Here is a 14,146-nt window from a genome sequence, read left to right as displayed (position 1 = left end):
TTTAGTGATGAGAGGAGTTGTTTTGTTTTCTTCTTAAATCTACCTTATATCATCTGTTCTCACCTCAGGGTAGCCTCCAACATCATGCACATCTATCCACAACAGAGCCTATAGGTGAACTGTCATCATGTCCTCCACACTGTTATTCTCCTCCAGGTGAACCCCGTCAATCCAATTCACACCTTCAACACAAACAGCATGGTTTATAAAGAACATACATTTGTTTGACCTAAACTTTGAGTACAAATATTGACACTCAAGAATCTCTGTGATCTAAAGAGCCACAACTATTGTGTAGTGACAGGACTTTGAATGGAGCCAGGTTAGTACAGTCATGGAATCAACATTACTGAATGGTGGAGAGGAAGCGTTTCAGCGTTACATTTTCTGTGTCTGTGGTAGTTTGGCCAAGTAAGAGGAGCAAACATCTCTAGTCGAAAAATAATGAGTTGCTGTCCTGGTGCACGAGCAATAATCAAGGACCCCTGAACCTGAAGCTTGCTTTAGTCCACTGTTCACAGAGACATAAGCTGCTTCAGATGTATCATGTAACACATTACATTCTCTGTTCACTGAAGGATTTTGTACCTCAATGGGTCTATGACATCTTGAAAGTTTGATCTCTCAAATGTGGGGGTTCCTTCTCAAATCATATTGAACATTCGAAAGGCAAGGCACACCCCATTTGTGCTCTTAAACTTAAACACAAGTGAAATATACTGACTGGCACAGAAATAAAGGTAAGAGTCTGACACTTGACAGGCCTGTGTTTATACTCCAAGGTGTCTGAGAAACAGTGACATCTCAAAACCACCAGAGGCAAGCAAGTTGTCAACATAGACATCCTCCTGTCCATCTTAATGGTCTTTGACATGTTGTTGTCGGACATATAAGGAACAACAAATACTTAGTGTTATACTGAATGTAAAAACCTGTAATTCATAGACATCTGACATTGATACAGACAATGGTTCTTCAGTCACATGGTCAACCAAAGAAAAGTCAGCAATCTGATACAGTGGCACATGGCTTTGGTCAAACCAGAAATGGCAATAGAAAAAAAGCAGTTAATCATTCAAACAATTGAACTACAGGTATTGGTTGCCATTGTGTTTTTACAAAATGACGTGGTATATGCCGTGATTCTTTGGTGTGTGCCACTTCCTTAGCACTGAGATTTTAAACATATCTATCCTCCAATTCGTTAATCTTGTGATTGTAAATGGTGACCTACTCTGGTTTTTAAGTTAAGCTTCAGTTTGTCTGATGGTTGACAGGACAAATTCCTTTAGAGCTTGAAATTTGTGGGAAGTAATTTTACAAAGAAGTGTGGTTGCATAATGATGACCATCTCCATTCTCTTTCAGTCTTACTATTATGCTCTCAAAACAAGCTAAAAGTACTTACTTTTATACTTTGATAACAAAGAACATCAATCATTCAGTCTTTTGTTCTGAATGACTAAGGTCTGTATCTTGGGCTGTGCAAGAAAGGAACAGGCATTGAACAAATTGCTGGGGAATAGCAACCTGATTTGGAAAAGTGATCCTCAGAGGGACAGCTGAAGGGCCAACCACTGGAAACTTTCAGCAAGATGTGGGTGGTCCAATCAATTATGAGTAAGGTTTGAAGTCTCTGGAAAGAGCATGTAGTGGTAAGCCAATCAGATGTCTGTATCTTTAAATAACCTTAACAGGATATGAATAAGGCCCAACTGTTTGACAGTGAAAGCATCTCTTATAAAGAACTTTTACATTATCTCAGAAAGAACTGGAATGAATAAGTCAAGGAGGGCTTGAATGCTTTTGTTGCAAGTTAATTTAATTCAGCACTCCCAGATGTTTCCTTCAGAATTTTGGGCAAAGGCTCTTTGCAAATTATAGAGAAACATTAGACTGAACATATACAAAAGAATGGCAATTTAATTTTTTTTTTTCTTTTTAAAATAAAAATAAAAAAACAGATCAGAGATCAGGAAGTGTGTGTGTTGTTGTGATGGACACATGTTTGAGTACAGTAGAGAAGCTGCTGTTAAAACAAACCCACATTTCTTCATGAGTACTGGCAGAGAGGTCTGTGGATGGAAAGCTACTGTTGGTCCAGTGTATGGAGTTGTTGCAGGGAGTTGGTGGGCGTGTCCGCCTCACTCTTTGTTGTTGTGGTTGTTGTGTATGTGAAAGTTCAGTGTTCAGGCTCCACCTCAAAACACTCTCAGTTTGTATCTGCACTCTGAAATCAAGGTTCAGGAATTTAAAGGTAATAGCTACGACCACTGGGAAGAGGGTGTGCTTGCCATATGCACTCACACACACACACACACACACACACACACACACACACACACACACACACACACACACACACACACACACACGACTTCATGCTATGAGATGTGAAAAGAGCTCATGAGACCAAAGCTCGGCCAAAGCCCCCCCCTGTGGTCCCCTTCTCCCCCCCTCTTTCCTGCATGGTCCTCCTCACACACTGGCTGCTTTCACACCAAGAGGACAACCTCTGCAACTCATCTTCTTATTTTTTATTATTTTTTAACAGTTGTGACAGAAAATGGTTACAGAAAACATTTCATGCAGACTTTTTTTTTTGTTTGGATGTGGTAAACTGGAGCTCCCAGAGTGAATCCACACCCCTTCAGTAGAAGACACGTATATGCACGTCCTCATTTAAAGCAATAGCATTTCTACCGTTTAAAGAATCTGCTCAAAGAGGAGAAGAATCTGGACATTCTGCCGGGTTTTTTGGACATGTGGCTTTCCATAGAGGCGGCGATTCTTTTCTCGACCTGTGGTTCTTTTCGATAAATGGAAAGCAGCAGTGTTTCTGGACAGTCCCACATCTTACACAGGTCCTTGAACACGGCCTTGTGGAGGACATTGATTATATCTGGGGACATGTCTAAGTCAATGTTTTGGACTTCGGGCCATGTTTTTTCAAAAAGGTATTGAGTGAGGTGTATTGATTCGTCACACAAGTTCACTTTGGACTTTGCATACACTCGAGTGACGAACTGGTCAATGACGAGATTGACATACATCTTTTTGCGGGGCTCTGCCCGTTCCATTGCACTGTTGATCTCTGAGACCGGAGATCCTACGATGGGCTCAATCTCCATTAAAGCGGAGGTCACCCTCTTGGTGTAGTCACCAGCCTCTTTTGAGAACCACCAGTTCATCAATGGCAGGAAATTGATCACTCTCTCCTTTATGTCCGCGTACATCTTTCTGTGGGACTTAGGAACAGACACTTTCGTCACTTCAGCTGGACTCGCCACTAAAATGTCAGTTGCGATGTACGTATAGAGGACATCGGTAAGGACGGGGGCGTTTGCAGGTGAAACTCTGTCCTTGGTCTCTGTCAGAAGCAGAGACTCCACACTATCCATCAGAGACTTGACTGACTCACTGCTCGGGACTTGTGTCTCCTTACTGAACTTCTTCCTGACTTGTGTCCCCATCTTGAGCATCGATGCTGTCGCCAAAAACTTTGCAAAAAGCTTCTTGATCCTCTTCCCCACTCCTTTCCAAAACTTCTTGTGGCTCTTTGAGGATTTGGAGCCTCTACTCGAATCAGATGATCTGACGCTCTCCTCTTCACTAATTATCTGATAGATTTCATCTGCAGCAGCTTTAAACTCCAGAGAAGATTCAGATATCAGCCCACTCAGGTCAGATTCTGACATTTCGTCCACAAGGGGCTCGATGATGTCGCTCACCTCCTTCCCGATGATTTCCTGGACGGCCTCACTTGTCCTATAGTCACTGCTGCGGACTGATGATTCTGAGGATGTTCGTCTGTCAGAGCGAGAACTGCATGATGAAGTGTCAGTGCGTGAAGAGGTTGGTTTCCCCCTAGGGAACTCGTTTTGACTGCGTAGTTTCGGCTTGAACGAGCCTTCGATGTCGCCGGCAGATTTCTTCAACACTTTGCAAACAAAATTGACCATTTTCTCAAGTTTGTTGGCTGTGGTCTGGTGACACTGTGGCAGTCTGGTGGAGCATCCGCTGGTGGAGCATCCGCTGGTGGAGCATCCGCTGGTGGAGCGCTCAGACCAGCGGGAATTGATCCTCTCTGTCATCTCCTCTGCAACCAACTCAGTGAGTTGATCCAAACTCACAGACTTTTTTAAGCTGCCCGGTGCTAAACTTTGACGGAGAGCGTCTCCCAGACTGGACTGGATACTCTCTGCAGTAAAGGGAAAGTCGTTGTGTCCATGTGCTGTGATCAGGTCTGAGGACACAGACAAAGTCATGTTCAGAAGAAGTTCTGCCAACAGAAACCTTGTGACGTTGTCTGGTGTTTCTGATTTTAACAGTTCCCACTGCTCCGCAGTCAACTTGGTATAAAGATCCTCAATCTGCATGCGAATAGTTTCAACTGTCATGCTGGGAAGCTCCAATGCATTAGATGTATCCATGGTGAATGTCTGTATTGCAGTCTCCTCCATATCTGGGTTTAGGTCTATTTGATCCGTTTCTTTCCACTTAGCGCTGCTGACCAAGGTAGTACAAAACGCCCCTTGATATGGAACATGAAGGGTATCTTCTTCCATAAGTCATATAGACACATCAAAGACATGATAAAGAACCAAAGACAATTTTAAAGATCTCAAATAATGTTGAAGATCAAAGCCACAAAAAGATTGTGACTCTAATAGAAAGCCCGGCCTCTTGTTCAAAGACATTTGTTATTTTAAGGGCGTTTTCAGTCATGAATTGCGAAGGATGTCCGAGCCTCTTCTTCTTCTCTGTTTGGTTTATTGGCGGGTAGCAACCAACGTCAAGGTGCATTACCGCCTTCCACTGTGTGTTGAACCCCCCCGCACAAAATATTTTATAGAAGAGTCAGTGGAGCATGTAATGCTTCACTTTAATAAGTGTGTTCGAGAACGAGAAAAGCTCAAGAGGAAAAGTGCAAAGCAGAGAGGAAGAACTAAGCTTGGAAATAGTAGTTACCTTTGGAATAGGGAGTATGTTCCATTAGCTGAGGGAGACAGGATTGGACAAACTGATTTAATATGAGCTAGATAACTCTGATATACACTCCAACACAGGAGGTTGTCACCCGCCACTCAACTGAACGAAGGAGAAGCTATCAAATATCAAGGGTAATAAGAGATACGCTACCGAATGGGGAAGAAGAGGAAGTAGGATATTGAAACACACAGTAATGCACCTTGACGTTGGTTGTCACCTGCCAATAAACCGAATAAAGAAGGAGAAGAAGACTTGGGACTGGACTTTCTCTGGCGATCGTCTTTCACACGTGAAGAACGCAGCAGGAGGTCCTGGGCTCAAACTCTTAAATTCAAGGAAGCACAACAACGAGAAACAGAAAGTAAATCTCGACGAGTTGTGTTTCATGCTGTACTTTTCATAACCCTTGTGTTGTCCCTGCTTCCCCCAGCTGTTGGCCCCCTCACATAGCCCACCCCATATTAGGACGCACACGTAGCGCAATAGGCAAGTGAGCAGCCCTTGCAGATGTATTTGTTACACCCGCGGCACATGGTGTGAGTTTTACAGTCCTTTTTCCTGGGGCATATCTGACACCTCTTCCTCTTACTCGCCCCGAGCGGGGCTGCTGCTAGGGCTATGGAGGAGGCCTGACACTCGGGTCGAGCGTCGTAGTCAACAGCTCTCTGTGCGGCGGCGGCTTTTACAGCCTTCACAACCGCGGCGGACGCGTCCGTGCGGGGGATGCGCCCCTTCGTGCGATGAACGGAGTCACGAGAGCCTTTCCCAGCTGCTCTAGGAACACCCTCCGCTTGTTCCGCTTGCCCGGCATCCAGTCTGGGTTGATCTCTCTCCATATCACGAAGGCGTTGTAGGAAGAGACTTCGAGAATGTTGTGAAAGATGACCAGGGGCCAGCTAGGTTGTCCACGCCACCTTTGTTGCGGTTGTAGTCCAGGACGATGACCGGTTTCCCGTCCTCGCGGTCGCTGATGTCAGCCTCAGGGTGCCGTGTGCTCAGGAGCACCACATTCCTGTTTTTCTTTGGGATGTAGGACACGAGTGGCAGTGGGCGTGAATGTGAACTTGGATGAGAACACCTCTCTTCCCTTGACCGCGAGCAGCCCGGTCGGGAGCTCGGGCTTGTTCTTCCGAACCGTGCCGACCACGGTGATCTTCCTCTCCAGGAGCTGCGCGAGTTCGTAGGAGGTGAAGTAATTGTCGCACGTGACTTTACGACCGTGCAGTCCCTCCGTTACATCGAGCACTACCCGCAACCCCTGGTTCCATTCTGGGCGTCCGCCGCTCGGCTTTCCGGTGTACACTTGCATCTTCCAAGCATAGCTTGATTTCGCATTGCAGGCCACCCACGACTTGATCCCGTATTTCGCCAGCTTGCTGGGCATGTACTGACGGAATGGACACCGGCCTAGGGAGAAAAAAAGGAGGAGAAGAGATGAGAGGAGATGAGATGAGGACGAGGACTAGCAGCCGCTATCTACATAACATAACTAACATAACATAACATAACATAACATAACATAATAATAATATTAAAAAAAAAAGACTAACCTCTGAACGGAACCAGTTGCTCGTCCACGGTCACTTCGGGCCCCGGGTTGTAGAGGTGCGGTAGCCGCGACACCCACGCGTCCCAGACCTCTCGCACGGCCGCCAATTTGTCCGTGGCTCGTCTCGTGCGTCTCGTCTCGCGGTCGTCGAAGCGCAGCAGTCTGGAGTACGTGTGGAAGAGTTTTAGGGGCATCGTGGCACAAAATATCGCCCGGCCGCTCTCGGCGTCCCACAGGCTGGCGGCGGCCTCGCCCCGGGACCTGTACACGCCCGCTAAGATCAGCAGCAGTCTCGTCCATCCCTTTCCATTCGTCACCATATTTTCGATGACCCTCCCGATTCGTCATCTCCAGGATGATGTTCTGTACCGTCGGTGTGAGGAACAGGTGGAACGTCGAGGCTAGGTCACCGGTGCGGGACGTCGCGTGGATCGTGGGGCCCCGGGGGACCCCGCTTTGAGCCGCAGCAGAGGAGGAGGAAGAGGAGGAGGAGGACGAGGAGGAGGAGCAGTGGCCCTCCTCTCAGCCGTATGCTCTCGAGGACCATGTTATTTCCCCGTTTCTTGAGGGGAAGGTCTCTCTTTCCACGAGTCCGGTGGTGGTGGTGGTGTCGCCGTGGTCTTGTCCTCCTTCTTCTTCTTCCAAGGATGAAGAATCTGCAGAAGCATCACCCACTGGGTCGTAGTCTTCGTCACCGTCGTCGTCTTCGTCTTCGTCGCTATCGCCGTCGTCTCCGTCTCCGTCTCCGTCCTCTCTGTCTTCTTCTCGGTCTGCTTTTCTGTCTGCTTTTCTGTCTGCTTCTCGGTCTGCTTCTCCATCTCCTTGTCCGTCCGCTTCTCAGTCTGGCTCTTTCGCGTCCTCTTCGGGTTCAGAGGATGGTTGCTGGGAGAATAGCTGTTGGAGAACCTGTTCTCTGGTGAAACGCTCCTGACGCGACATCGTGCCATGGTCCGTGAGAGAGTGGCACACTGAGACTTATATGTGGGTCTAATGTACCCCCCCTTGATTTCAATTGGAATCAGGTGTGGGTCTAAATGACCCCACAGAGCACCACAGCGCCCTATCTTGGAGTCTAAATGACCCCTCCCATGACAATCGAGAATGACAATCCATTGGTCTCAATTACCCCAGGAGAATTGGATAATGACAATCCTTGGGTCACCCTAACCCTAACCCTGACCGGCCAGGGCTTGCGTATGATCACACGCACGCACTCACGCATGCACACACACACACACACACACACACACACACACACACACACACAGACACACACACACTCTGGGTCAATTCGACCCAGGAACAACACAAGGGTTAAATAAATTAATTTTAAAACTTCTCAGTAAAATGAGTTGAAATTTCATATGATGATTATCATGGTCACATTGGAAGAGAGAGAACTTAATCAAACCCAATTTGGGGAGATTTTTCTTTTTACCTGCAGAGATTGCTCAGATTGCATTCATAAAAACCTTTCTTTTATTGGTTTGCTAGAATTTTCTAGGATTCTTGATAAACCCTGACTGTTAGTGAAGGTGTCTGAATACTTGAATACTTTAAGCCACAGTGTGTCAATGGTTACAAGTAGAGGGTAATCTTGAGACAGAGCCCACTGGAGCTGTGCTCTGTCTCCTTCAATATCTTATTGTATCATCATATTTTCCCAGTAACCCTTATATCATATGGGTCTTGATAAGTAATGTTAGAGGTTAGTTGTATCAATTTTATCAGTATTATCAATTATTATATAAATACATTATTAGAGTGGTAACCCGCTTATAGTAATTATGTTTGTCCTGGGCAAAATTGATTCCTTTAGGCAGTTGATTACTATAACGGAATTGCGTAGCTTCAGCATTTCCTCTCCCTCTCTCTCTGGCAGACACACACCGACACACACGCAAACAATGTCATTGGACACACAGAGAGAGACACAGACACTGACTCAGCTGAAATGACGCCACAATATCAACAGTGATCACCACATAATAATCAATACTGTTCTTAATGAGTAAGATCTTTCTTCATAGCCGTGTGTGCATCAATTCATATTTCAGCTCATCTCTCCCGCTGAAACACACACCGACACACACACACACGAACAGTGTCATCGGAGCAGTAAATTACTGACAGAGACGGTAAAAACATGTATGAAAAGATCCAAACAAACAATGTAAGCTTGATCACTATAACCAAATTATTTAAACAGCTTTTGTATGGGAATGATTCTGCCCCAAGCTTAATAAGCGGTTTCCACTGTATATCAATACTGTCAATAATTTCACAGCAGTGACAACATTTTCTGTGTGTTGGTATTTTGATCTCTTGGTGAGTAGCCCATTGTACGTCATTGTAGTTGACAGATGTGCCCCCCATTATCGGCTAAAAGTCTTGACAGTATTGTGATGGAAATTCATCTTGAGATTTGAAATAATGAAATTCTCAGACTGGAGTTGCCTTTGAGTCTTTATAATAGTAAGCTCTGCAGAGGTTACACAACAAGCACGGGTGCTCAAAATAGAACTGGCCGCAAGTTCACAAAAGCCAGAACTTATACAAAGAGGCGTTTCATAAAACATAATATGAAAAAAGACATGAAAGACATGAGATCATCATCTGTGCCTGTCCGTCCGCTGTAGCAGTTGGAAGAAAAACATCACCAAATAAGGGCATGCACCCTGTTGATCAAGGTCATAGCAGTGAGACATCGCCAAATAAGGGTTCCATCCTGTCAGGTAGACAGTGTCACAGCAGTGAGACACCTGGTCAGGGGGATTTCCAATACCTTAGACACTGGTCAGTTGAATTTTCCACTACAGTATGATCACAGATAATATTTTTAGTCATTATAGCGATATTATAGGAATATTAATAATGATACTTCAGGCCTCATTTCATATTTGTTTTCATATTTTTTATGGAGTCCTGCTACATATTATATAACTTTAATTACTGCACTGCAGTTGTTTGCCTCTGCCAGCCAGTGCAGTTTCTGTGTATATATTTTAACAAACTTTTTTCCAGATTTATATAAAGGTCACTGTAACCTTTGACAACTGAAATATAATCACTTTATCTTTGAGTCCAAGTGACAACTAATTAAAAGTTGAAGAAATTTACTCAAGCAGTCTTGAGATATCGCATTCCGTTACCTTGACCTTTGTCCACTGAAATCGAAATAATTTATCAATGAGTCCAAATGAATTGTGCCATTATGTAATAAAATTCCCTACAGGCAGTCCTAATATGTCACATTCACAGTAACATGAGGTCACTGTGATCTTGATCTTTGACCTCCACGCACCAAATTCTAATCAATTAATCTATGAGTCCAAGTGAAAGTTTCTACCAAATTTGACATTCCATCAAGCTAATCGGGATAGTGCACCAAAAAAGGAAAATTCAATCTGGGTAGGTGAAGTGTTTGAGTCCACAAAACACTTTTGGAGTTAAAAGTAACTGGGGACCTCTTCTTCAAACGCAAAAAAACCCCGCCTCCATACTGCTCCTGTGGTGTCATCCAAGTGTCAGTTAACCCCGACATTCAAATTCGACTGGAAACGGCATAATTTATGCCATGTTTTTAGCTTAAATGTCCTCTGAAATCAGCTAACACGATATAGGATCCATCAATATGATCACGCTCTCTAATTTGTGATCCACCATCATGATCTGCAGCTGCGGCCCTGGATCTGCAAACGATAAAGCACAAAGACTCCAAGGAAGAAGTCAAGTTAGTAACATGCATTGATGAGACATTAATGTCTTTAATGTGATAATGAGGGAGAAGAGGAAAGAGAAGCTCCATGTGTCATGTGTGCCCCGACATTCTAGACCTATTGCAGCATAACTAAGAGCAAGTCCAAGACAAACCTGAGCCAGCTCTAACTATAAGCTTTATCATAAAGGAAGGTTTTAAGCCTACTCTTAAAGGGGACATAGCATGCCCATTTTACCACAAGTTGATATGGTTCCTTGGGGTCTTAATGAAATGTCTGTAACATACTTTGGTCAAAATACCACAAGGATCATTTAAAACAGCACCCTTTTTACCCTGTATAAAACAGCCCTCCACAGAGTGACCTGTTTTGAGTGCCTGTTCCTTTAAATGCTAATGAGCCAGCTCCCCCCTCCCCCCTCTCCCCCCATGATTTTAAACGATATAAATTACATATTTTATATGATATAAATTATCAAATATGCATCCCATACTTTGTATTCCCCTTCTGTTGTCCTGGAGTTTTAACGCCATGTAGGGAGACTTCCAGTGCCTTGTTACGACACAAAATCCAGGAAGCTCAATCGAGTCACTCAATCATGACGTTTCTGACTTAGAGGAACCATAACAAAACGCGCGAGTGTTTTTTCCCCAGAGTTTTTGGGTTGGTAGACATGCCAGATACCCACATTAACCTGTAGAAGCACTAACAAAGTGGAATTTGCATGCTATGTCCCCTTTAAACTATTTTTAGAGACTTTAGGGACAACAAGTAAGCCTGAATTCTGGGAGCCCAGTGCCCTAGTAGGCTGATATGGTATTATGAGCTCTTTAAGGTATAATGGTTTAGTGAAGCTAATGCAGGGGAAATGTGTTCTCTTTTCCCGGTTTAGTGTTAGAACCTCTTTTTTATCTGAGTTTAATAAGAGAAAATTGCGGGTCATCCGGGTTTTTATGTTCTTGAAACATGCTTGGAGTTTAGTTAATTGATTACACTATTCTGGTTTTATTGATAGGTATAATCGGGTGTCATCCGCATAGCAGTGGAAATTTACAGAGTGTGTCCTGATAATGTTTCCTAGTAGAAGCATATATAATGAGAATAGAACTGGGCCGAGTAAAGAACCCTGAGGTACACTGTGGTTAACTTTGGTGCGCACAGATGACTCATCATTAATTTGCACGAATTGGAATTGATCTGAAAAAAGGATTTAGACCAGGTTAGGGCGGTTCCTTTATTGGCAATTAACTGTTCTAGTATCTGTAATAAAATGTGATGATCAATAGTGTTGAATGCTGCACTAAGATCTAACAGGAAGAGGACAGACACAAACCCTTGATCTGAGGCTATTAGAAGGTCATTAGTGACTTTTGCCAAGGGTGTCTCCGTGCTTTGATGAGCTCTAAAGCCTGACTGAAAGTCTTCATAATGATTACTTTCCTGGAGATATTTATACAGCTTATTGGCTTCAACCTTCTCAAGGATTTAAGACAGGAAAGGGAGGTTGGATATTGGTCTGTGGTTGTCCAGAGAGGGTTTTTTGGGAAGAGGTTTGATTACATCTAGGACTGTGGTACATATCTTAATGATAATGAACGATTGATTATATTCAGTAAAGTACTCTTAATTAGGGGCACAATTTCTTTAAGTAACTTTGCACAAATTTTCCTCTATTAATGTTGAGTAGTAGGCAGTTCATGCTTTGTGGAGGGCCTTCTTATATACTTTAACACTATCTTTCCAGCATAGGTGATTTTCAACACAGTTGTTGGAGTGCCACTTCCTTTCTAGTTTTCGACACTTAATTCACATATGTTGGAATTGTACCAGGGTGCTAATTTGTTATGTTTTACACGGTTCTTTTTTTAGAGGCGCTATAGAGTCTAATGTTAATCGTAGTGAGTTTACAGAGCTACCGACAAGATGGTCAATCTCACTGGAACTAGGGTTTTTAAAGAATTGTTTATAGTGAGGTAGGATATCAAGTTAAATGTAATTGGAATTATGTCCTTAAATTTTGCTACGGCACTATTAGGTAGGCATCTAGAAAAGGAGTTTTGTATTAATGGCAAGTAGTCTGATAATGAGAAATCGAAGGTTATTAAGTTATCGTCCCAACTCTGGGTTGTCATTTGGGGTTTATAGAGTGAGTTATATTCCTAGATAAGAGAGCCACTCCAGTCCAAGTGGGATAAATGTCTTCTCTCCTCACACGACCAGGTTTCCTCCAAAAGTTTGCCAATTGTCTACAAAGCCCACACCGTTTACAGGACACCTCGACAGCCAGCGGACAGTCACCCAGCCGCCTTGGGCTCCGGGCTGCTCGGGAGAAGTCAAGGTACTGCTAGCAGGGGCTAAGGTGGTTAGGTTGTCATGACATTTTAAAGAGCTATGCTCAACCAAGTTGTTATTGTATTTGGGGGGGGGGGGGGGGGGGGGGGGGGGGGTCACACCGCTGCCACCAGTGTAATAAATGTTTGCTTAAGGTGTGTACAAGAGATGCAGAGGGTTAAAACAAAATAACCTTTATTGATACAATGTTACAGCACACAGCCTGGCACACAGATACAGACACCACCTCGGCTCTTAGCCTTCCCTCAGAGTCACTCAAAAAGGTGTCTCCCCTCACAGGTGCAATCATTTACCCCATCCCGCCCTGGCATACAACATCACACACTACAATATGATTAACCATGGCAACAATACAGAGTTGCTTCTACATTTCTTCACACGACTTTGAATTATATCGATCCATATACATGTCCATATTAAGGACAATGTGGCACAATGAGCAATGACACTGATAAATACAGTGGTTTCAAGGATTAAAGAAAAACTGAGAAAGAGATACCGTATATATGCTGCTTATGTGTTTTTATGTGTTCCTGTAAAAAAGTCTTCATTTAAGTTCAAATTGAGGGTACAGTATTATTCATCGCCAGTGTCATGGTTAGGAAGGTGCACCTGTTAACATTTGTAGGTGTCAGTGTCCCTACATGAGAAGTGAGAGTGAGATAATGAGTTTCTCTGTTTTAGATAAAAAAAGCTAACACTGTGTGGCGATTGTCAACATATAGTTATACTTTTGTATTTTGCAGAAAAGTTAAATGTGTGGCACCACACTGAGCCTGTGTGACATCATTCTGTGCACCGCTACAACAACACAACAGGATAAGAAGTCTTGTTATTGAAGCATAATAATTACAACATACATGTTCAAATACAAGCATCAAACTCATTGTCTATGCATGGTTCTACTTACTTTCTTCTGATATTGGGGAAAGTCCATCCTTCATTACGTTTTTGAGAAGGGAAAAAGGGTAGAACAATTTCAACTTTTCACATTAATGAAAATTTGGTTAAGAATTTAAGTGCAGTGCTTTAAATATTAAGGATTACTGCCCTCTTTTGTGAACTCCTCTTGTCAGGGGTATGTTGATGAATCTAAGCCGGCTTCCTAAGGGATATCCTCACTATAGTTGATGCAGAAATGCAATAATTTTCTACCAGGAAAAATACACGCTATGGTATATAAGCAAAACTTCCTCAATGATACTTGAATGGACCTTTCTCACATGGTGGCAACTCAGCTCCACCTCTGCAACAAAATCCAACATGCTCTTTTACTCTTTGCTGCCACCAGGTGTCAGCGTTTCTCCCTAACCACCACTCTTTTCGGCTACATTGAGGATCCCTGAAGCAGCTTGTGCATTGTCAGTCAATTTTCATATCACACAGGGAGTGTGCAGGATAAATATTCATAATCTGTTTTACAGTGTTCTAGATATTGAGTCAAAGATATATTAAGCTTAGTATGCCAGGCCCGTGCAAGGTAAACTTTAACACCTGGTGTGGATCCTCTCAGTTACTTGAAGTCGAGGATAAAT

General features: G+C 43.6%; 1 pseudogene; it reads right to left on the bottom strand.

Moving 5' to 3' along the window:
* Nucleotides 1-166: 166 nt before the first annotated feature.
* On the bottom strand, nucleotides 167-6,590 carry LOC117759346 (annotated as a pseudogene).
* Nucleotides 6,591-14,146: the final 7,556 nt, after the last annotated feature.

Source organism: Hippoglossus hippoglossus, chromosome 3 (assembly GCF_009819705.1).
Source record: "Hippoglossus hippoglossus isolate fHipHip1 chromosome 3, fHipHip1.pri, whole genome shotgun sequence".
Classification (NCBI taxonomy): Eukaryota; Metazoa; Chordata; class Actinopteri; order Pleuronectiformes; family Pleuronectidae; genus Hippoglossus; species Hippoglossus hippoglossus.
This window is presented reverse-complemented; position numbering and strand designations above follow the sequence as displayed.